The following is a 22,313-nucleotide window of genomic DNA, read 5'->3' as shown; positions in this document are numbered from 1 at the left end:
AGATAATTCAATTGAGAAAGGATAGGCTTTACAACAAATAGAGTTGAAACAGTGAACATTCATATGCAAAAAAATCCCACTTCAACCTAAACTTCATACTTTTTCTACAAAAATTAAATCTAAATAGACCACAGATTTTTATTTTATTTTATTTTTATTTTATTATTTTTTTTTTTTTGAGACAGAGTTTCCTCTTATTGCCCAGGCTGGAGTGCAATGGCGCGATCTCGGCTCACTGTAACTTCCACCTCCCGAGTTCAAGCAATTCTCCTGCCTCAGCCTCCCAAGGAGCTGGGATTACAAGCATGCACTACCACACCCGGCTAATTTTGCATTTTTAGTAGAGACTGGGTTTCTCCATGTTGGTCAGGCTGGTCTCAAACTCCCGACCTCAGGTGATCCGCCCTCCTCAGTCTCCCAAAGTGCTGGGATTACAGGCGTGAGCCACTGGGCCCAGCCATAGACCACAGATCTTAATGTAAAACTATAAAACTTCTAGGAAAAAAACTGGAAAAAATCTTTACGATCTGTAGTTGGGCGAAGATTTCTTAGATACGACATCAAAAGTATAACTCATAAAAGGAAAAACTGAGTAACTGGATGTCATCAAAATTTAAAACGTTTTCTCTGCAAAACACACTTAGAAAACAGAAAGATGGCTGGGCACGGTGGCTCATGCCTGTAATCCCAGCACTTTGGGAGGCTGAGGTGAGCTGATCACTTAAGGTCAGGAGTTCAAGACCAGCCTGGCCAACATGGTAAAATCCCACCTCTACTAAAAACACAAAAATTAGCCAGGTATGGTGGTGCATGCCTGTAATCCCAGCTACTCAGGAGGCTGAGGCAGGAGAATCACTTGAACCCAGGAGGCAGAAGCTGCAGTGAGCCGAGATCACGTCACTACACTCCAGCCTGGCAATGGAGACAGACTCCATCTCAAAAAAAATTTTAAAAACACAGCAAGAGAGATAATAGAAAGACAAGCTATAGACTGAGAGAAAATATTTGCAAATCACACATCTGATAAAAGACCTGGATCCAGGATATATGGGGCACTTTTCAAACTGAACAGTGAAAAGAAACCCAAAAGACAGAAATAGTCACTTCACCAAATCACCAAAATAATAATAAACAGGTGGCAAATAAGTGCATGAAATAACGTAACATTATTATCCACTAAGAAATAAAAATTAAAACCAAAATGAGATGCCACTACGTACCTATTACAAAAGCTAAAATAAAAAATACACAATTAAGTGTTGGCAAGAATGTGAAGCAACTACAGTTCTCACACACTGCTGGTGGGGATACAAAATGGTACAGCCATTTTAGAAAGCAGTTAGCTTCTTAAAATGTTAAATATACAATTCCACTCCTAGGTATTTACACTAGAGAAATGAACATCGATATTCACATAAAAACCTGTATGTTTCTAGCACCTTTTTATAATCACCAGAAACTGGAAATAACCCAAATTTCCTTCAACAGATAAATGGATAAACTGTACTATATCCATAAATGTAATACTACTCAGCAATAAAAATGAACGATTTCTCCACACTCCTAAACATGGATGAATCTCAGAGGCATTATGCTGAGTGATTCCATTTACATGACATTCTGGAAATGACAAAACTATAGCAACAGAGAACAGATCAGTGGTTGCCAAGGGCTGGGGTAAAGGAAGAGTAGGACTATAAGAGGCAGGATAAGTTTTGCAGAGGACAAAACTGTTCTGTATCTTAATTGTGGTAAGAGATACAACAACTTATATGTTAAAGCTCACAGAACTGTATACATACACACACACACACCGATTTTTACAGTATGTTAATGTTTTTAATAAATAAATAAAAATCTGGGTGGAGTCTATCCAGGATAAAAAAGAATTCCTAAAGGCAGAGAAACGAGCCCTAGATGAGAAGCAGGCAGGCATTCCTGTCTGCTGAGATGCAAACAGGGTTTAAAGATTCTTCCTTCCCGAAACGTCAGGCGCAACTGATCACAAGTTGGGAGGAGGGGGTGGTGAGAAGTGGACCATCACTGAGAATGATTTAAAGAGAAAAAAGACATGCGCCAATATAGCATTAAATGAAAGGGCTGTGGGCCTCAGGTTTAGAAAGTCCTAGATCTCTGTTTTATATGTGCCTTTTGTCAACGTATTTCTCTGTTCCCCAGGAAGTACCTAAAAAAAAAAAAAAAAAAAAAAAAAAAAAAAAAAAAACAGAAAAAGCAGCCAGAGAGCAATAAGGGAAAGGGCAGAAGGTGCACCAACCACAGCCACTTTCACACCGAACTCCAGTGGCAAAGCCTTAACCCGCATCTTGTTATATGACTGACTGAGAGCCTTGTTCAAATGCTCAATATTTTCCATGGCTTTGTGAAATACAGGGCCATAAAAAACATAGCTGGAAATCCCAGCATTGATTCATCTCACAAGTCCATGACACTAAATGTTTGGTAAGTCTTTTCTCAGTTTCTAGTTCAATCGTTTGGTTACGGCATCCTCATGGGACCACGCCAGACACACTACATAGAAATAGTGGGATATAACCTATGGGAAACATGGTTTTGCTGTAATATAATTACAAGTTTTCACCTTTATTCCATTTCATTATATTTTCTTTAAAATGTCATAATCCTACATATTTGAAAATGATATTATCATTCACAATGCAAATCTGAAAAGGGGAAGTTGTGTTTCTGATTAAGTCAATGTATGAGAGTCGGGGCTATTTACCATCTCCCTAACTGCCAACAGAACCTTGTCCTATTTATGACTAGAACACAAATAGTCATCGAGCAGAAGAATGTTGAGTCCAAGAACTTAACCAGCTTTAGGCATCATTAATCAACAAAATATTGATTGTCTACTGGGTACAAGGCCATGTGCTGGTCCCTGAGTGGTTACAAATGGATAAACTGTAAGCCACCAATGTGCTTTAACCTCATGCAGCAAAAGCCACACACATTGTGCTATGGGAGAGGGAACAAAGAAGAATCGAATCCCCACCCTTGAGGGAGACTAAAAAGTAACTGAGGAGGGCAGCGGAATGTATTTGAAAAAGACCTAGGAAACGGTAAGGAAATCTAAGTGCACATTCAGTTCAACAGCCATCCTGTTGTGGGCTCAAAGGTGGTGGCACAAAGAAAGGAGCCCCCTGAACTCAACAGGGGATGCTCGCAGAGAAGTTGAGTTTGGCAGAAAGGCCTGGAGAGTGAGGGGGCTGTGAGACTAGACACAGCATGACTTGTAGGAACTGAATGTGGTTGTTCATAGCAGTAAGTACAGTTATCATAAAAGCAAATTACTGACACAATGTCTATTTTTGTAAATAATATTATTTAGCTTACATCTTTTTTCTGTGGTACAACACTACACATTCTGGTTTTAAAACACACATGTAGGCACACTTACAGTTTAGGACACTCTCACAAAGATTGACACAAATATGATTTGTACCATAATTTTCCACTTTAACACAAGTCTCTAGGTAACACATCTAGTATGCAGAGCTCCTACGGCAAAGGCTTAGGCCTTAGAAGAACCTCTGAACTCAACAGTACTAATTTTTACTTTCTCTTCCAATGCAAAGACTGACTGCCAGGGAATCAAATATGTTGACTCTATAGGGCTAAATATTACAGAATCTGGAGCCTGTGTCTGGCATGTGTACATGTGACTTGTCATAGAGTTGGATAAAGACCCTATTTATCATTACACTGTTACAACTGCATTGGGAAGAAAATGGTTCTCATTACAAATTGTAAATGTAACAACTATTTCTTTTTCTAATCAAAAAACATTCCTCGTAGAAATGGTGGAAGTCATACACATACACATACGCATACACACACATTATATTTTAAAGAGATACCTGAGCAAGTCCCTAGGGTCTCTGCTGTGACTAGAGTCTAAAGATGCTCATACACACATATGAACAGGTTGCTTATCTACATAAGGTGGCAGCAGTGGTGGCGGCAGTGGTGGCAGCAACGCTGTGACATTTTCCCTGCCACCACCAGCACATGCCTTTGATGAATGGTAGGGATTTGTGCTTGAAATGCACGAGGAAGAGGAGGAGAGCAACAGTGCTCTTAAAGACTGTGCAGGCAGGCAGGGAGGCAGACGGACGGGCAGCGGCAGCAACAGTAGAAACACATTTTTGTATAACTTTATAACTGAGAGCAGGGATTGTGTTGAACACAAGTAAAGCTTCATTAGTCACGGAAATTAGGACCTTATTACAAACTTCACTAACACGCTCCACTAATTGGTAGTAAGGCCATTCTGAGTAAGTGTGTCAACTAGAATTGGTTAAACATAAGTAAAACAGCATTACTTTCAAGTAACCTTTTGTTTTCTAAGCTGAAGTCACTGCATGATAGTGGCTCTAGTTCCCTGCTTTCATGCACGTGCAGGTAGCTGGATTTGTATCTATGAGTAATTTTTTAATGCTCCCGCCCAGGAGTTTTTAACATAACTTGAAAGCAACTGCTCTCCTATACAGGCTCAGCCTGCCTTCAGTTCTGTCCTGGGTTTATTAAGCACTCAGCAGGTGAAGGTACAGTGGGAACACACAAAATAAAATGTAGTTCCTGACCTGAAAAGGTTTGTAGTTTAGGATGGAAGGAAATCCTTAAGAATAGTAAATTATTTTAGTGTATGGCAGCAGTTCCAAGTTCAGACTGGAGGGTAAAGTGGTAACATGGTATCTTTCTACTACAATGCCAAGCAAAATAATATGAGATAGGAAAGAAGGTCCAAAGAGAAAGAAAGAAGATACCAGAAGAAATCAAACAAAAAAGGGAAACGTCCTGTAATCCCAGCACTTTGGGAGGCCGAGGCAGGCAGATCACTTGAGGTCAGGAGTTTGAGACCCGCCTGGCCATCATGGTAAAACCCTGTCTCTACTAAAATTACAAAGATTAGCCGGGCGTGGTGGTGCAAGTCTTTAATCCCAGCTACTCGGGAGGTTGAGGCAGGAGAATTGCTTGAACCCGGAAGGCGAAGGTTGCAGTGAGCTGAGATTGTACAATTGCACTCCAGGCTGGGCAACAGAGTGAGACTCTGTCTCAAAAAAAGAAAAAGAAAGAAAGAAAGGGAAATGTCTATGTCAAGAAGAGAAACAGAAGAAGCTGGTGAAAAGGGCAGCATAGCTTCTGGTAGCACAGCTTCCGACCCAGCCCTTACACCTCTGGGACAATGCAGAGGTGTCAACCAAGCCCTGAGCATTCTCACCTGAGCTCCAAGTTGGAGAAAACACCAAGGAGGTAAGCCACAGTAAAATAATCCCTCAAGCATAGAGTCCCTCTACACACACTGGGGGGCAGTGGCAGAGACCACAGATGCCCCAGGTCTGCCATCTTCCAGGGCACTGCACTGAGTTGCCTGTACCAGTGGGATCCACAGTAAAATAATCCCTCAAGCATAGAGCCCCTCCACACACACTGGGGGACAGTGGCAGAGACCACAGATGCCCCAGGTTTGCCATCTTCCAGGGCACTGCACTGAGTTGCCTGTACCAGTGGGACCCACCCCCAGAGGGAAGAGGCGGCCTGGGCACAGGTCAGGAATGGGATGGCCAGAGAGTACCTCTGCATCCTCAGGGCAAAGACAAGACTGAAAATACCACCTAGTACTCAAGCTATAGCCCCAGGGGAAGACAAGCAGTCACAGATGAGGCAGGAAGGGTACCTGGGAGAACTGCCCCATTCCCCATGGAGCCAAGTGAAAGACCTCCCTGTCAGCTGCTGCACAGGAACGACACAGCCACACACACAGGCGGGAGATGGAGGAGGAGGCAAGACCAGCTTGTCTGGAATGGACAGGTGTGTTAGGTAGGAGTCCAGCCTTCACACCTTGTATTTTCTTTCTTTTGCTTTGGACCTTCTTTACTAACTAAAAAGAGAGCCAGTGAAGGTTCTTGAGAAGAGGACGGCAAAGAGCCACGAGGTTTTATCTTCGTAAGCCTCGAAGTGTGGGTTTAGGAAAATGCATGGTTCATCCTTCCCAGCACCTACCACAGTAGGTAGCATATACTTGATACCTCCCTCATAGCTCATTTACAAGCATGTAGATGTGTGAGCTGGTGACTCACAAAAGGAAGGAGAGAGTGGGTACAAGACGAACGTCGGGTCATGCCCAGCAGCAACACAGGCTTCTGTATCCAACTCCCTGCAGCTCAAGTCAGTCTGACCCAGACAAAACAGGCTCATGATCTGGGTAACTTCCTCCCTTACAGGGAGCCTGAGAGTCCTGGCTCCTCTGGGTGGAGGGCAAGCCAGGGAACCTGACCTTAATCCTGCCAACCCCATAACCAATCAGCCCTCTGGAAAGTCACGTGTGACCTTGGCCAGGGAAAAGCACTCACACCTGTGCTATTTAAGTGCACATTAGCACTAAACTGAGAGAGATTTTTTTCTGGGATTGAAATCTGGCACCCTGGGGCTTAGGCCCAACCTAAATGTATTTCTTCCACTATGAAAACAGTCATCTAATTAAAAACCAGCCAATACAAGTATGGAGAACTATATGTTCATCAGTTTAAGATGTTTTTTGGCATAGAAATCCCCCAAAAATGGAGCTTTAAAGAAAATTTGGCAAACAGTTAGGCCTTAATCACTTTGTCTTGATACCTTTTCAAACATTTTAAACAAGAATGATATCATCACTGTAATTTTATTTATTTCAGAGGGAGCTGACTAAACAAATTTCAGAACATATTTCCATCCCCAAGTTAAGGATATAATTGCTCATTTAAGTAAAAAAAAAAAAAAAAAAAAAAAAAAAAAAACAACCCTTCTGGGTCTCTCTTTTTTTAATTAAAATACCCATAACTCTAAAAATCTGTTTTGTCCCCCAAGCATTCCCTGTCACCACTTCTCAGGGCTCCTATGGGTCTAGGGATTTTTCACGTCGTTTTCCTCAGATATGGAGCAATTAAATGAAGACAGCAAGAGAGAAACTCAAGTCTACAGTGACTGACTGCAACGACAACTGAGAAGCCATCAATCTCAAAGAACACTTGAGAAATTACCCAACATTCTAAAACCATGTTGCACACCCATGGAGAATCTTCAAAATGACCCATGAAATAAACATCTACTCAAAGAAGAAACTGGCAGTGAGCAGGTCACACAATTGCCTGACCCACTTACACAGGAAGGCCGACAGTTCATGAAGAGTCAAGGAATGCAGGGTGAGAGATTCACGGAGCCTCCAGGGCTGCCACGCATGGTGCTGAGGGAGCAAGACCTAGACCTGGGTTGACAGGAGGGATCAGTGCTGTTCAACTCCGCTCGGTGGTGCCAGGGTAATTTCACACCACAGAGGAGAACTGCACTGCTCCTCTGCACTGCCTGATCCAGGTGCTCTATCTCAGTGGTTCAGCCCCCATGTGTAGAAAGGGATCTTGAAGGCCAGCCAGCCCTACTGCTCCCTGGTCAGCATTCTAGAAGGGCATCCCCAGCTCTCCTCACTCTCTCTCCCATCAGTCTCTTCCAAGAGAGCCAGCATGGGGACAGACAATTTGCTTTTTATGAGGGGCAATCAGGGACAGGTTAGCACCACACACCATCTCTTCCTCCCAGCAGCTCAGCAGCTGACTGAAATCTTTCACTTTAAATCCTTATTCTCCTTTTGTCCTATATGGATTTGCAGAACTGTTCAGGAGAACACATGATCCTTTGAGTATTTGAAGGGAAAAAGACCTTTCCCCTATACTCTCTAATTTACTAAAGCTAAAGGGCCAAGGTGAACAGGCAGTATAAGAACATCATTAAGAGATACACTTTTTGCCTTCATCACCTATGGTTTTTGAAGTTGCTATAAAAGAACTTGTTTGATGCTATAAGATGTGAACATATTTAAATGTATTTTAAAGTAGATTTGGAATTAAAAACTCAACAGGTCATTTAAAAAAAAAAGAACATCATTAAGAGAACACCTATCAACTTAGATTTTATGATATAAATTGGTATGAAACGAGCTGCATACCACTTCTGTGCATACTTGAAAAGCCAATGGTGAATATGAAAGAAAAAAAATTGTTTTTAAATATTTAAAATATGAGCAAGTATAATACCCTTAAAAGTCAACTTTTAAAGAATCTTATAAGTTAGGATTTACGTTATTATGCTTTATGCTCATCACAGTCCTCTCTAGAGTGAGCACCTAAAGACTGTGTCTCTGAACAGTCATTTGAGATACAATACGGAATCTTCTAGAATGTCCCCAACTAGAAGTCACATCAGATTTCCTGCCTCATTTTACAGCTGAGGAGTGCTAAGTCCATTAAAGTAATCGTTTCTGTTCAGGGCCCTACGGCAAGTCAACAAGTCAGTGGCTGAGGCAAAACCAGAGCCCAAGTCTACCTAGAGTTGGGTTCACTATATCCACATGGTCTCAAGGGCCTATGAGTATGTAAATTCAAATTCATATGGAAATCATTCCCATTGGACAAAAGCAATGTAAATGGATTTAAATGAAAGCACATCCAAGTTTGAGGCAATTCGACCACATAAAAGAATACAAAGTATTGTGACATCAGTACGTGACAAACAGAAAATGCCTCCTATACTCAGCCGTCCTCTGATCTGTAGAGCTAAACCCCACAGCAGCAGTGAGAAGATGGCATCTGCATTCTGATCTAATTTGCAGACTGTTTCTCTCATTCTTAATGCCCATTAAGTGCTGTAAAACAACACAAAGATTTGTGAAGCCCTGTACATAACCAGAGTATGAGAATATTCTATTTTTCAAACTCTTCCGTTACTGCTCAACACCCCCAACATCAATAATTTTTAACTAATGATGTTTAACAAGTACTATAGAAGCCCCCAATGAATGATGCTGAATTCATTTCCTGTATTCCAGACAAGGAGAATATGTGGTCATCTTCTCTACCATTCAGCATCTGCCTCTGTAAAATAAGGATCACAACGCTACTCACCTCATAGATCTGTGTGGGCATTAAATGGGAACGTTTATGCAAACTACTGCAGTATCTACAAGAAGAACCACTACATGGCAGACGTTGTTCTTATATTTCTAAATAAATTGCTCTCTTGTTTCTTAACACACAAATCAGAAAGGGAGAGATAATACAAGCAGAAGTAATACTTAACAGTCTAAGGGGTCAGGGTTTGGGGGGACCAGATGGGACAGGACCAGAAAGAAGAATCAGAGAAGTCTTAAGATTCTGGAGCCACCACCTGTAGGGGCAAGCAACATGAAGGCACCACCACTCTAGCACAGCAGAACGTTCCTAACAGTGACTCTGCATGATGGAGAGAATGTCGGGTTAAATTCTTAGCTGGCTGCTTCTGAAGGTAGTTAAATGTGTAATGTATTTTCAGAGAATTTCCTTCCAAAATTGATTCTTTAAAAATAATTTTTTTAAAAAAAGCTTTGCTGCTTACAATGGATAAAATTCAGCTTCAGCACTCTGGAAAATTCAACTCTCCAGGAGGATACAATCTGCAAAGCCAAGGTATGTTTTCTTCTTCAGTTATTTCGTGCACCATCAACTAAGCCACAAAGGTAGTACATTTAACATGTTTCTTTCCAACCATTCTGCCGAGTGATCTTTCAGGGGAGAAAGGTGCAAAGAGAAAGAACAAAGAAAAGACACAGGCAGAAAGAATCAAAGGACCAAGAGAGAAAGAAGTAAACAAAACCATGGAGAAATGTGCAAATCACCTCTACTCCTTGATGGAAGTGGAGACAAGCCAGACCTGCCTTCCACCTACCCAGCTGTAAAATCTGGGATAATCCTCCCTGGCCTGACATGCCACTCTTCTGGAGCTGTCCCTGTTGCTCACGCTGGAAAGGCTATCCAGCAATTCCAAGGAAGTAGTCGGCATTTAATACATCCTCAGGGGAAAACTTCTGGTGGGGAAATGATGTTAGAGGGGTATAGGCAGGACTTATCGTAGCCTTGTTTCCAGTTCTACTCAGATAACGTAAACCTGAACTAAAACATCACAAACAGAAGGTGCAGTCTCAGTGAAAATTGCCAGTGCTCCATGGTTGGGCCATGACAGTCAGTGAGAGAGGCAGCTGCCTCCAAAGGGCCACTGCCATTATCGTTAACAGCGGGTTCAAAATGTGCCTCCTTGGAGAAACTTTCCTGCCTCTTTTCTTCCTCAATTCTCTTCAGCCCACACAAACGCAACCTCCATGGTCTCCAACGACCACGTCCACAAAGCCTCAAATACAGGAAGGCAGAACCCTGAAGCACCCATCTAAAGAGCTGACTGACAACTTTCTAGACGGAAAGAGAAAGTAAGACAAAGTCCAAGATGAGGGGACCAGGTCGCTCTCCACTCTGGGCCCTTGCACGTTCACAGGGTGCAGGAAATAAAGAGAACCAATTGATGCCATAATATTTTTTTAAGTCTGTCTCCCCTACTAGACGACAGGCTCCAAGAGAGCAAAAGCCCTGTTGCCCTCATTAGCAGCATTCCTAACACAGGGCCTGGCTTATAGCTGCTCTCATAATAGCTGATGAACAAATGAATGGGGGGCAAGCAGGCAAAGGCAGGGGAACACTTAGGGCCACAACCAGTGAGCCTTACTGCCTTGCACCCAGCACACAATGACAGGTGCACTGGACTAAGACTCCAGACACCTAGTTGTACTGCTGATTTTGACATTTATTCAGCAAATAATCCTGGAGAAGTCACTCAACATCCATGAGCCTCCATTTCCCTCATTTCTAAAATGAGAGAAAGGGGATGATCCACAGTTCCTGCCTCTTTTTTTGCATGGCACGGTTGATGAGATCAAAAAGGAGTAACAAAATAAAAACTCCTTGGGCCAATGTTCAGTACTATATAAGTATAGTATGTAATAATACAATTTACTACAAACCACTTTCCAACAGCCCATCTCACTTTACAAAGCCCATGTTGTATACTAGGCTGTTTTACATCCAGCCAATGTTATACTGGGCTGGATATTTTACAGCTCCCATCTAAAAGTAAAAACACAGATTCAGGAGAGTTGAGTCTCTTGCCCACTACCAGGACGCAGGTCTATTTTCCAACCACTTGCTTTGCTGTGTATGATGCAATGCAGTTAGTAATAATCACAGAAATGGGACCAGGCTGGTAAGTTGAGCCTAGCAGCCCAAAACTTTCAACATTCAAGGAAATGGGGGTGGCTTGGAGTAGGAGACAAGGGGCAAAAGTAAATGCAAGGGAAATGCCTAATTATAAATGCAGCAGGATCGCTGTGGAAATGACCTCCCATCCCCGCTAGCCAAATTCTGACTCTTACGGCCTTTCAGAAGCTAAATTATGGTTGTGACCAGTTGGTCACCAGAACCCTAAACCAAAAGCTACTCTAAAATAAGGACAGAGATTAATCAGAATCCTGATCGCTAATGACCATAGACTCAGTGTTAATACAGAAAAGTCTGAACAGTTTGGTCTGGGGAACCCCCACCCCAAATTCCGACCCACTGAGGTGAGGAGGGCCCTACTGCGGCTCTGTTGGGTTCCTGGAATTGGTCACACTCTAAATCCAGCTGCCAGTTCCCCCAGGGCCCACATCTCCCTCCCAGCACTAGGACAGAGTTGCCTGATCCTGACTTTTCATAGCTGAGCAGTGGTAACATCTAAATTACAAGCTCAGCTGCCATGGCCACGGCCACAGCCACAGCCCTCGTGCAGCCAGTAAGCAGCGTAGAAGGGCCTCGGGGGCTGGAGGGCCTGGCCAAAGAGGCCCAATATACAATATCTGTGATCCCTTGTCACCTCTCCTTCCCCCATCCATGAGCCTTAGACATTCCTCAACCCTCTGCAAACTGAAGCTCAGTCTGTATCAGCTCCCCATTCCAAAAGGCACTGATTCACACTGTCACTGCCTATTTTCCCATGATTTTGTAATTGCTTTACAAGAAGGGTGCATGAAGGGAAAGTGATAAACCACAGAGGGCTTGCAGAAAAAGAATTACATCAGCGCGCACAATAGAAACAATCTGGACTTCCCACAGTTGCCGGAGCGCCTCCTCCCTGCCCCCTGCCCCAACTCTGTTTAATCCTGTGCCCTGAATCCCAATTGCTTTGAGAAGGAGAAGAAAGTGTCCAGGTTTGGCTAATTGCATCAAACAAATCGAATTTTTACATGATAACCACCAGGGATTTTGAGGTCGTTCTGCACAAGCCCTCTCGTCTTTCCCTGACCCCCAAATTACTTTGTTTTCATTTATAAGTAAAGAAGAACACCATGACCTTTTCAAGCTGTCAGAAGCCCATAAATTACTGTTCTACTCTGACAGTCCTGGCCTGAAGCTCCCCTGGGAATCATCTCTCCTGAAATCCTCATCCAGCTCCTCTAAGAACCTCCTTTGGGCTCAGTTTCATGACAGGGGCAAAAGCCCAATCGAGGTACATCCGTTTTACACACCACGTGTGTGTAAAGGGAACCTGGCCTTACACTGTCTCACGAGCTCCACGGCCTTGTGAGGGAGAGTCATTAAGTGTCTGCCAGCCCTGCTGCCTGGGCTGGGAAAATGGCAGGAATCATCATCGGCCCATCAATGTTGTGGGGAGGATCAAAGAAGAAAATATTCTGGCAAGTACTTTGTATTCATTAAGATGCTCTTTAAAACTGCAGAATCATAGGATTATAGTCATGGGCAGAATTTGAAAGATCATTTAGAACCACCCAGCATCTCACGGTTAAGAAAACCTAGGCCCAAAAAGTTAAGTGACTTGCCAAAAAAGTCTCATGGCATACTTTTCTTTGTGAATACAATGGAAAGGATCCACAGTTCTCCAACCTTAATATCCATCTTTCCTCCCCTTTAGAATTACAAATTCTATAAAACATTAGCTAATCCCTATGGAACACTCATTCTCTGCCAGGCACTGGACTAAATGCCGCATGTGCTCATCTCATTTAATCCTCCCAACCACCTGTAAGCCTATGAGGTGGGAGCTCCAGTGGCCCCACTTCCTCAAATGAGGGACTAAGCAACTTGCCAGGTGACAGTGCTTGAGGGTAGCACAGATCAGATTCAAACCCAAGTCTGTAGAACATCAGGGCCTTTAACCCAGATGCCCTACTACCCTCAAACTGTCCCCCTCGCCACACCAACCTCTGCATCTAAATATGTCATCCCCTTATGAGAAGCATATTGATTCGTAAAGACAGCTCTTCTTTTGATATTAATTCAGAGATGGAGCTCTAACCTCCCACTGGGAACAGGCACAACACACAGGTGACTCCCACCAATCACCAGGCAAATGATTCATGACTCACTGGGGAAAGTCCCATCTGATTTTTCCCCTGCCTGCATCATCCCAGGACTGGAGGTTCTTGTGACCTTTTCATAGTGCATGAAGCTTTCTCCCCCAGATTTGCAGGTTTTCATCTGGGTGGGAGCCAGCCCCAGTCCCCTCTGTCTCAGGAAGCCTTCTCTTTGCCTCCAGCCAGTCCCTACCCCCCACCTTGCCCATCTGTGAAAGCCCTAAAAATTATTGTTAGCCCTGCATTTGTCCATATTGTACTATATAATTTCTATAATTGTATGTGCTGCAAAATTTGCCCCTTCATAGATATTTTTAATTATTTCACAAGACAGTCTTAATAATTGGGGAAGCAGAGAAAGACTGAGGGAACACTTTGGGACAAGATGACCCTCTCTGAGTTAGACCACGGCATGAATTTGTCAGATCTGCGTCCTTCCCCCACCCCCAATCCCCAGTCCATTAAATACCCTGATTATGACTTGTACGTCCTCAGTCCCAAGGTCTTTTAATGAATTAGCAATGGCCTTCACTGATGGGCTGACAGAGGTTGACTGGATATAAAAATAAACCAGAAGGCATAAAAACACAAACTAGAAGGAAACACACAGAAACATTAAAGATGGGCAAATCTGTGTGTAGAAATATGGATGATGATGATTTTCTTCTTTGTGCTTTTCCTTGCCTAATTTGCATTATTTGTGCAATGAAAATGTTAACAATTCCATTGCCCCTCTCCCCCAACAAGAAAAAGTTCAGATCTGTTAGGCCGATCTGGGTATGAATCTACCCTGTACCAGCCATGTGACCCCGGACGAGGTATCTTAGCTCTCTAAATCTCAGTTTCCCCACCTGTCAAATAATGAGAGTACCTCTGCCACTGTGATTGTGACAGCTAAACAAGACAATGGTGCCTGTCACAAACTTCGTTCCTGCTTTTACAACAACTTTAAAATCTAGAGGCTTAGCACATAGTAAGCAATCAATAAATGTTAGCTATTATGAGGACAATAATTATTCTTCACGTTTGTCTCAGCTGGTTGATGTATTCCTGGGTACCGCCAGAGTGTCTTACACAAGGACAGGCAGGCATTAAGAACCCAATAAATACCAAATGATTCCCATCCACCTACCAAAGAGAAGGCCCCAAATCCTTCACACTTGGAGAACAACAAATACTAACTCAACTGTAAATGCGAAAGTCCTTTACCCACTTTCTCCTCACCCCGACAGAAAAGGTTTACTCCCGAAATAGGTTGGGGGATGGGGCATGAGAAATAGTACTCTTTAAAATCTTAACTACAAATTCAGAGACATTACAAAGCTTTGAGTTAAAAGGGTTAGGGGAGGCTGGTTTGTGGGGAGTTTTTGGTTTTGCTTTGGGTTTGTTTTTTGTCCTTTCTTATGGTACTGATTGATCTCTCTCTCTCTCTCTCTCTCTCTCTCTCTCTCTCTCTCTTTCTTTATTGAGACGGAATTTTGCTCTTGTTGCCCAGGCTGGAGTGCAATGGCGCGATCTCAGCTCACCACAACCTCCACCTCCCGGGTTCAAGTGATTCTCCTGCCTCAGTCTCCCGAGTAGCTAGGATTACAGGCGTGTGCCACCACGCCCAGCTAATTTTGTATTTTTAGTAGAGACAGGGTTTCTCCATGTTGGTCAGGCTGGTCTCCAACTCCTGACCTCAGGTGATCTGCCTGCCTCGACCTCCCAAAGTGCTGGGATTACAGGCGTGAGTCACCGCGCCCGGCCAACTCCTTTAAAGAGCCCCTGAGTAGCACTGATTCGTATTTAGTGGAGAAGGGAATCACAAAAGACTACTTTCTTGTCTATTGGTAAGTAAACTGGCTATTTCACTTATATCTAACTGGCATCTAACCCTACATCCAGACCTAAGAATTCTTGAATTTTTTATTTATTTATTTATTTTAAGCAACAGGGTCCTGCTCTGTTGCCCAGACTGGAATGCAGTGGCACAGTCATAGCTCACCGCAGCCTTGAACTCCTGGGCTCAAGTGATAATCCCACCTCAGCCTCCTGAGTAGCTGGTGCTACAGCCACACACCACCATGCCCTGCTAATTATTTTATTTTTGTAGAGACGAAGTCTCCATATGTTGCTCAAGCTGGTCACAAACTCCTGGGCTCAAGCAATCCGCCTTCCTTGGCCTGTCAAAGTGCTGGGATTACAGGCATGAGCCACTGCATCCAGCCCAGACCAGACAACTCTTTATCATCCATTCATTAAAGTAAATATGAAACCTATAGGGAAAAACTGAGACAACTGAGAAAAAAACTGTATTTTTTTGTTGTTGTTTAATGTTTTGTAACAGCTTCATTGAAACATAATTCACATACCATGCAATCCATTTAAAGTACACAATTTAATGGCTTTTAACATATTCACAGATATATGCAACCAGCACCATGGTCAATCTTAGAACATTTTTATCACCTCAAAAAGAAACCCCATATCTTTTAGCTATCACCTCCCTATCACCCCACTCTCCCCTGCCCGAAACAATCACTGATCTTACTTTCTGCCTCTATAGAGTTCCCTATTTGGGACTTTCATATTAATGGAATCATAAAATACGTAGTCTTCTGTGATTGTCTCAGCTGCCTTGATTTAAATGATGTACTGGAGGGAGTAACACCCACTTACGGTAAAAGACCGTTATACAAATACACTACATCAACAGCTTCCCCTACGCAACGGTAATCCGCTTGAAGACAAACAGCGGATGGCACAGTGAACACTCCACCTTCCTCACTATTCCCCAGAACACAGCGCTCAGGAAACACTTGAAGAAAAACAGATATACTCAGAAGAATTACTGGAATGAGAGAGAAAAAGCATTTCCATTTGAATAAAATCAAAGATCCAAAAGACTGGTCAGAGTCCCCCATTTGGGGAGGAGGAAGACTCAGGAGCCCAAGAGCCCTCACGTGAGCTGTCACAAAGAGCATCGACGGTCACTAGAACAGGCTTCTCCGTGCCCATTTCACAACACGACAGGGAATTTGCTCCACACAAGCGCAGGCTCTCCCACAAAATTTGCTCCACACTATTATTTGGCTAAATTAGCATTTATTCCTTTGAAACATGGAGAATGGCTAAGTGTCAATCTTTTGAAAATACTGTAATCATATTGTCATTCATACAGGTTAGACCTAAAAAATAATTACTTCATATCCAGATAATTTATCTGAATATCACCAATTAGACCTCCTAATTTAGGCTGTAAGAACTGCTATTTTACATGAATTAACTGGGAGTAAATATTAATGTCTACTAATACTTAAAACAATCAAATTGTTTGACCCAGAAGTTCCCACGTTTAGAATTTGCTTTATAGATGTACTCACAAAATTATGTCAAGATTATGTATAAGAGTTTTTCCCAGCACAATTTTAACAGGACAAGAAAAACAACCTTAATTCTGTCAATGGAATACCATGCCGGCCATGCGCAGTGGCTCACGCCTGCAATCCCAGCACTATGGGAGGCCGAGGCAAGTGGATCAGCCATGATCAGGAATTTGAGACCAGCCCGGCCAACATGGTGAAACTCCATCTCTACTAAAACTACAAAAATTAGCCAGGCATGGTGGTGTGCACCTGCAATCCCAGATACCTGGGAGGCTGAGGCTGGAGAATCGCTTGAACCCAGGAGGCGAAGGTAGCAGTGAGCTGAGATCATGCCATTGCACTTCAGCCTGGGTGACAAGAGCAAAACTCCATCTCAAAAAATACATATATATATATCATGCCACCAAGACAAAGAATGAAGCAGACTGGCATACGGATAATGTAGAAAGAACCCCAGAATAAAATTATATGTGAAAAAGTAAGGTGCAAACAATGTGACACTATTATTTCTTTGATGTCAGTTTTTTTACAGAAAATTTAAACAGAAAGACAAAGGTACAAGACTTTTTTTTAAAGTTCATATATAAGTTGCATATAATACTAAATAGTACATAATAATAATTACTATATTTGAAATCTTTACTATATACCACATATCCTAACAGAGTAGAGGAAGACATCCTACAATAAGACTTTAAAAAGTACTTGTGGCCGGGCATGGTGGCTCACGCCTGTAATCCCAGCACTTTGGGAGGCCGAGGCGGGTGGATCATTTGAGGTCAGGAGTTCGAGACCAGCCTGGCCAACATGGTGAAACTCCATCTCTATCATAAAAACAAAAAAACAAAAAAACAAAAAAAAAATTAGCTGGGTATGGTGGCACATGTCTGTAATCCCAGCTACTCAGGAGGCTGAGACAGGAGAATCGCTTGAACCTGGGAGGCATAATCTGGGAGTAAAGCTCAGATCATGCCACTACACTCTAGCCTGGGCGACAGAGTGAGACCCTGTCTCAAAAATAAACAAACAAACAAATAGCATTTGTGTTTAAAAAAAAAAATTATGTTAATCAAAAGACACCATAAAGTGAAGATAAGCCACAGAGTGGCGGAAGAAATTCGCAACACACCCAACCAATCAGAACCTGTATCCAATACATATAAAACCACCTATGAATCAATAAAAAAAGATAACTCAATGGGAAAATGAACCAAAGACTTATTGAAACAACTTGAACAGAAATGTCATAAAGGAGAAAAAATCCAGTACTCAAACATATGGAGAAGTGTTTAACCTCACTGGTAATCAGAGAAAAACACCAAACTAAAGTCACAGTCAGATATCACTTTCGATCAACAGACTAACAAAAAATGTTAAAGTCTGACAATTCCAGGTGTGGGCAAGAATGTGAAGCAACAGGAATGCTCACACGCTGTTGGTGAGCACATCAGCTGGCATGACACTTTGCAAAGAAGACATGCATAGCATCTAACCCAGCAATTCTACTTCTATGTATATACCCTTCAAAAACATATGCACCCATGCAACCAGAGACAGATACAAGGTTAGCAGCATTTCTTTAACTGCACAAAACTAGAAACAACCGACTGTACATCAAAAGCAGAATGGATAGATTGTGGTCTACTCATCCAACGGACTATCATATTGCAAAGAAAATGAAAACGAATGAATCTCATGTTGAATGAAAGAAGCAAGATATAAAAGAATTCAGGAGGCTGGGCATGGTGGCTCATGCCAGTAATCCCAGCACTTTGGAAGGCCGAGGCGGGCAGATCATGAGATCAGGAGTTCAAAGCCAGACTGGCTAACATGGTGAAACCCCATGTTACATGGTGAAACCGTCTCTACTAAAAATAAGAATACAGAAATTAGTCTGGCATGGTGTTGGGTGTCTGTAATCCCAGTTACTAGGGAGGCTGAGGCAGGAGAATTGCTTGAGCCCGGGAGGCGGAGGTTGGCGTGAGCTGAAATCGTGCCATTGCACTCCAGCCTGGGCAACAGAGCAGGACTCTGTCTTGAACAACAACAACAAAAAAAAAGAATTCAGGAAGCATGATCCATTTAAATAAAATTCAAAACAGACAGAAACAAGTTATACTGCTTAGGGATGTATTTTGTCTTCAATGATAAAACAGGAAAGAAAATCGAGGAAGTCATTACCATAAACACTGAGTAGTGACTGAGGGAAGTGGGAGACGACTGTGTTCAGAAAGGGAACCCCTGCGTTGCTCTGCCGTGTTCTTTTTTGATCCAGGCTACATCAGTGTTGTACTGTATGCATTTTCTGTATGTGTTTTTACTATGAAAAGCTGTTTGTTTATGGATATGTGCCTCTTAACCCAAAATTTAATTCTGAAATACTACCTCCTGCTAAAAAGCAGCAGGACTGACTCCTTGAAGAAAATGGCAGATTCCAGATCCAGGGCAAGAAATGTGTAAGATGAATCCAAAACATCTTGTTGTACCAGAAAGAGAGAAAGCTACCAGAGACTACGAGGTCATGCCAAACAGACACAGGAACCAATGTGAGAAGGTTCACACTACCACAAGGGGGACGACTTGAGCATCAGTAACCTCGGCGGAACATAGTAAACATGTTCAAATACATCATACTTTTAAAAATTACAAAAACCAAAAAACAAATCATTCACTGTTAAAGGGTACTAATAGATTAACTGGAAACTTCAAAAATAGGCCAGGTGCTGCAGCTCACACCTGTAATCCCAGCACTCTGGGAGGCCAAGAGGGGCAGATTACTTGAGGTCAGGAGTTTGAGACCAGCCTGGGCAGCGTTGAATAGAAACCCCATCTCTATTAAAAATACAAAAATTAGCCAGACGTGGTGGTGTGCACCTGTAGTTCCAGGTACTCAGGAGGCTAAGGCATGAGAAACACTTGAACCTTGGAGGCAGAGATTGCAGTGAGCTGAGATTGCCCCACTGCACTCCAGCCTGGGAGATAGAATGAGACTCTGTCAAAAAAAAAAGAACACAACAACAACAAGAAAAACTTGAAAAACTGGTAAATATAGAGAAAAAATATGGAGAAAAATCAAACATTTAAGCCAATAAATGGCAAAGAAGTCATAGAACTAACAGTATCCACCATTTTACAACCCATAAGGAATGACTTGATCTACACATTAAACACCTATGAGTACTAACATCACAAAAAAGGACAATCAGATACTAAGTGCCTCCTCTTGGAAGGACTCAGTGTCACCAACAAAGTAGCCTAGCTAAAAAATGGTAATAAAATAAACAAAACTTGAATGTGATGAGCCTCTAGGTCCAACTACCAAATTCACAGGAAATTCAGAGGACAGAGGAACATATTAAACAATACTATGGGGATGTAAATAAAACCTCTAACAAATAACCTCATTTCTTTAAAAAAAAAAATAAGTAGCAAGGAGGATAAAAGAGGGACAGAGGGAACAGACAGATTAAAATCGACTTAAAGGACAACAACCAAGTCACACTGTGTGAAACCTACCTGTATCCTAATTCAAACAGAGTGAAATAAACAATGACATTTAAAAGACAACTGTGGGTAGGGGGAGGCAATTATAGGTAATACTCAGGGCTCAAATATACACTAAGCAATTATTATTTTTTTCTCATGTGTGAGCAGACTGTGGTTATGTTTTTTAAAAGTTACTATCTTTTAGAGATACATACTGAAATATCCACAGATAAAATGATATACCTAAGATTTGCTTCAAAATACAGGCAATGGATTCCACAAATTAAATAAGACTGGCCATAAGACAAAGAGTATGAAAGCTCAATGATGGGTACACAGGGTTCATTACACTTTTCTGTCTTGTGCTGTACATATTTGAAATTTTTTCATAATAAAAGGTTAAGAGTATTTTTACTAGTAAACTAAGCTTAAGAAAAGCTTTTGAAAAGAATATATATTCTAGTATAAACACAGAACATTTTTGGAATGTTAACTATTAAACACTGGGTAAAGGAATTGGAGTAAGGGACAACGTAGGAGACCGGTTTTGCTTTCTTATACTGTTTGAAATAACATTAGCATGTGCATTTTAATTTTTATTATCAAAAACATTAGAAGGGATAGTCGAAGCAGTGAGACTAACCAGCCACGGTTTTCTTCTTTCTGTCTTTATTAGTAAAAAATAAAAGTAGAAAGAAAAACAACCGAAAGTTAAAAGCTGAACTTCAAAACGAAATCATGTATCAATTAACACATATCAGAACTAAAATTCCTCAGCATCTAGACCAAGGACTGGCAAACGTTTTCTGTAAAGGACCAGACAGCAAATATCTTAGGCATCTACTCATTTCTGCCATTGTAGCGGGAACACAACCATAGATCATATGTAAATGGATGAGTGTGGCTATGTTCCAGTCAAACTTTACTTATGGTAACTGAAATGTGAATTTTGTACCACTTTTATATGTCACAAGATATTACTATTCTTCAGATATTTGTTCAAACATTAAAAAATGTAAAACACCATTCTTAGTTCACAGGCCATACAAAAACAAGCATAAGGCCGGGTTGGCCTGGGGGCCGTGTTTGCCAGTCCTGCTCTAGACAGTTTCTCATGCCACTTGGATCCCCTCGTTTGGAGATACCATCTGGACTATACGGACTGTCTATTTTTATGTCTTTTAACCTGGTAGTTCCCATGCATTTCAACAATGCTTCTGTGAAAAAATCAGTACCATATGTTAACAAGGCTGTTTACAATTACTTCATTAGAGATAGAATCTATTCTCTCAGTTTAAAAAAAAAAAGTAAATGGTCAAGAAGACACAAATTTGCTTCAACCCATGCCAAGTGCAGCTTAAAAAATGACCAGGGTAAGAGAAAAATCTTTGACTCTTAACTTCCCCTGTTATTAATTACATGACTTAAGCTTTAAAATCTTTTGCGAAGAAAGAAAAAAGGAAATTCAAAACTTTTCAGCCCCTTTTGGAGCCATGAGTCCTTTCAAAGTTTCAATGAAAACAATATAGTTAAGACCCTGAAAGCACCAGTGTCCACAGAAACACAAACATGGGTTATCTTAGGTCCAGTTGTATATTATAACAAAACCAACCAACAAGCCCGGAAGAGCCATCCAGGCCTTCAGCAGTCACATCCACTACTTCTGTCGCTAATATCTACTGAACACATATTAAGCACGCTGGCATACACAGCTAATTCGATCTTCCCCACCACCTAGAAGGCAGCATTTTCACTCGGGAAGGTTAAGTGACGTTACCTCTGTGCTAAAATTCAAGACTCTAGAAACTTAACCTTTGCATTGGATAGCCTAAAAAATGTGACCAAATTATCTAAACCTAAAATGCAGTTTTTCTCTTCCAGGGAAGAAATTTGTGGCCTAGGATATATCAAGATCTTCATAACGGCCCCAGTTTTCATCTCAGTTTTATGGCTGATAAAACAGGATTTCAAGTAATTAGTCTACTTCCCACTAGTCTGGGAGGAAAGGGATCCTTGTTTGCTTTTTGTAACCTCAAAAGAAACAACATGTTCTAATTCCACTCCACAGAAAACATTAAGAAGATCCATCCAGTGCAGAGCTCTAATTTATAACCCTGGCATGCAACCCTTTTCTACATGGGAGGTAAAGCCTGCCAGTCAATATTCACCCCCAGGTCAGGAGGCTAGAATTCTAAGCC

The 22,313-nt window shown here is 41.9% G+C and overlaps 1 protein-coding gene and 2 long non-coding RNA genes across 23 annotated transcripts in view; 2 read left to right on the top strand and 1 right to left on the bottom strand.

Moving 5' to 3' along the window:
• The window catches only part of LOC105480573 (calcium voltage-gated channel subunit alpha1 D), a 327,130-nt gene that overhangs the window by 262,477 nt on the left and 42,340 nt on the right, over positions 1–22,313 (bottom strand). The gene's annotated exons all lie outside the window — the stretch shown is intronic.
• The window catches only part of LOC139361974 (uncharacterized), a 42,121-nt gene that overhangs the window by 11,624 nt on the left and 8,184 nt on the right, over positions 1–22,313 (top strand). The window contains exons 2-3 of the long non-coding RNA XR_011620082.1: positions 21,997–22,086; positions 22,184–22,258. This is a non-coding gene — a long non-coding RNA (uncharacterized lncRNA). The remainder of the gene's footprint in view (positions 1–21,996; positions 22,087–22,183; positions 22,259–22,313) is intronic.
• On the top strand, positions 2,324–9,719 carry LOC139361976 (uncharacterized). Its single transcript, XR_011620084.1, has 3 exons — positions 2,324–2,460; positions 9,411–9,494; positions 9,597–9,719. It is a non-coding gene; the product is annotated as an uncharacterized lncRNA (long non-coding RNA).

The sequence above is a fragment of the Macaca nemestrina genome, chromosome 2, assembly GCF_043159975.1.
Source record: "Macaca nemestrina isolate mMacNem1 chromosome 2, mMacNem.hap1, whole genome shotgun sequence".
Classification (NCBI taxonomy): domain Eukaryota; kingdom Metazoa; phylum Chordata; class Mammalia; order Primates; family Cercopithecidae; genus Macaca; species Macaca nemestrina.
This window is presented reverse-complemented; position numbering and strand designations above follow the sequence as displayed.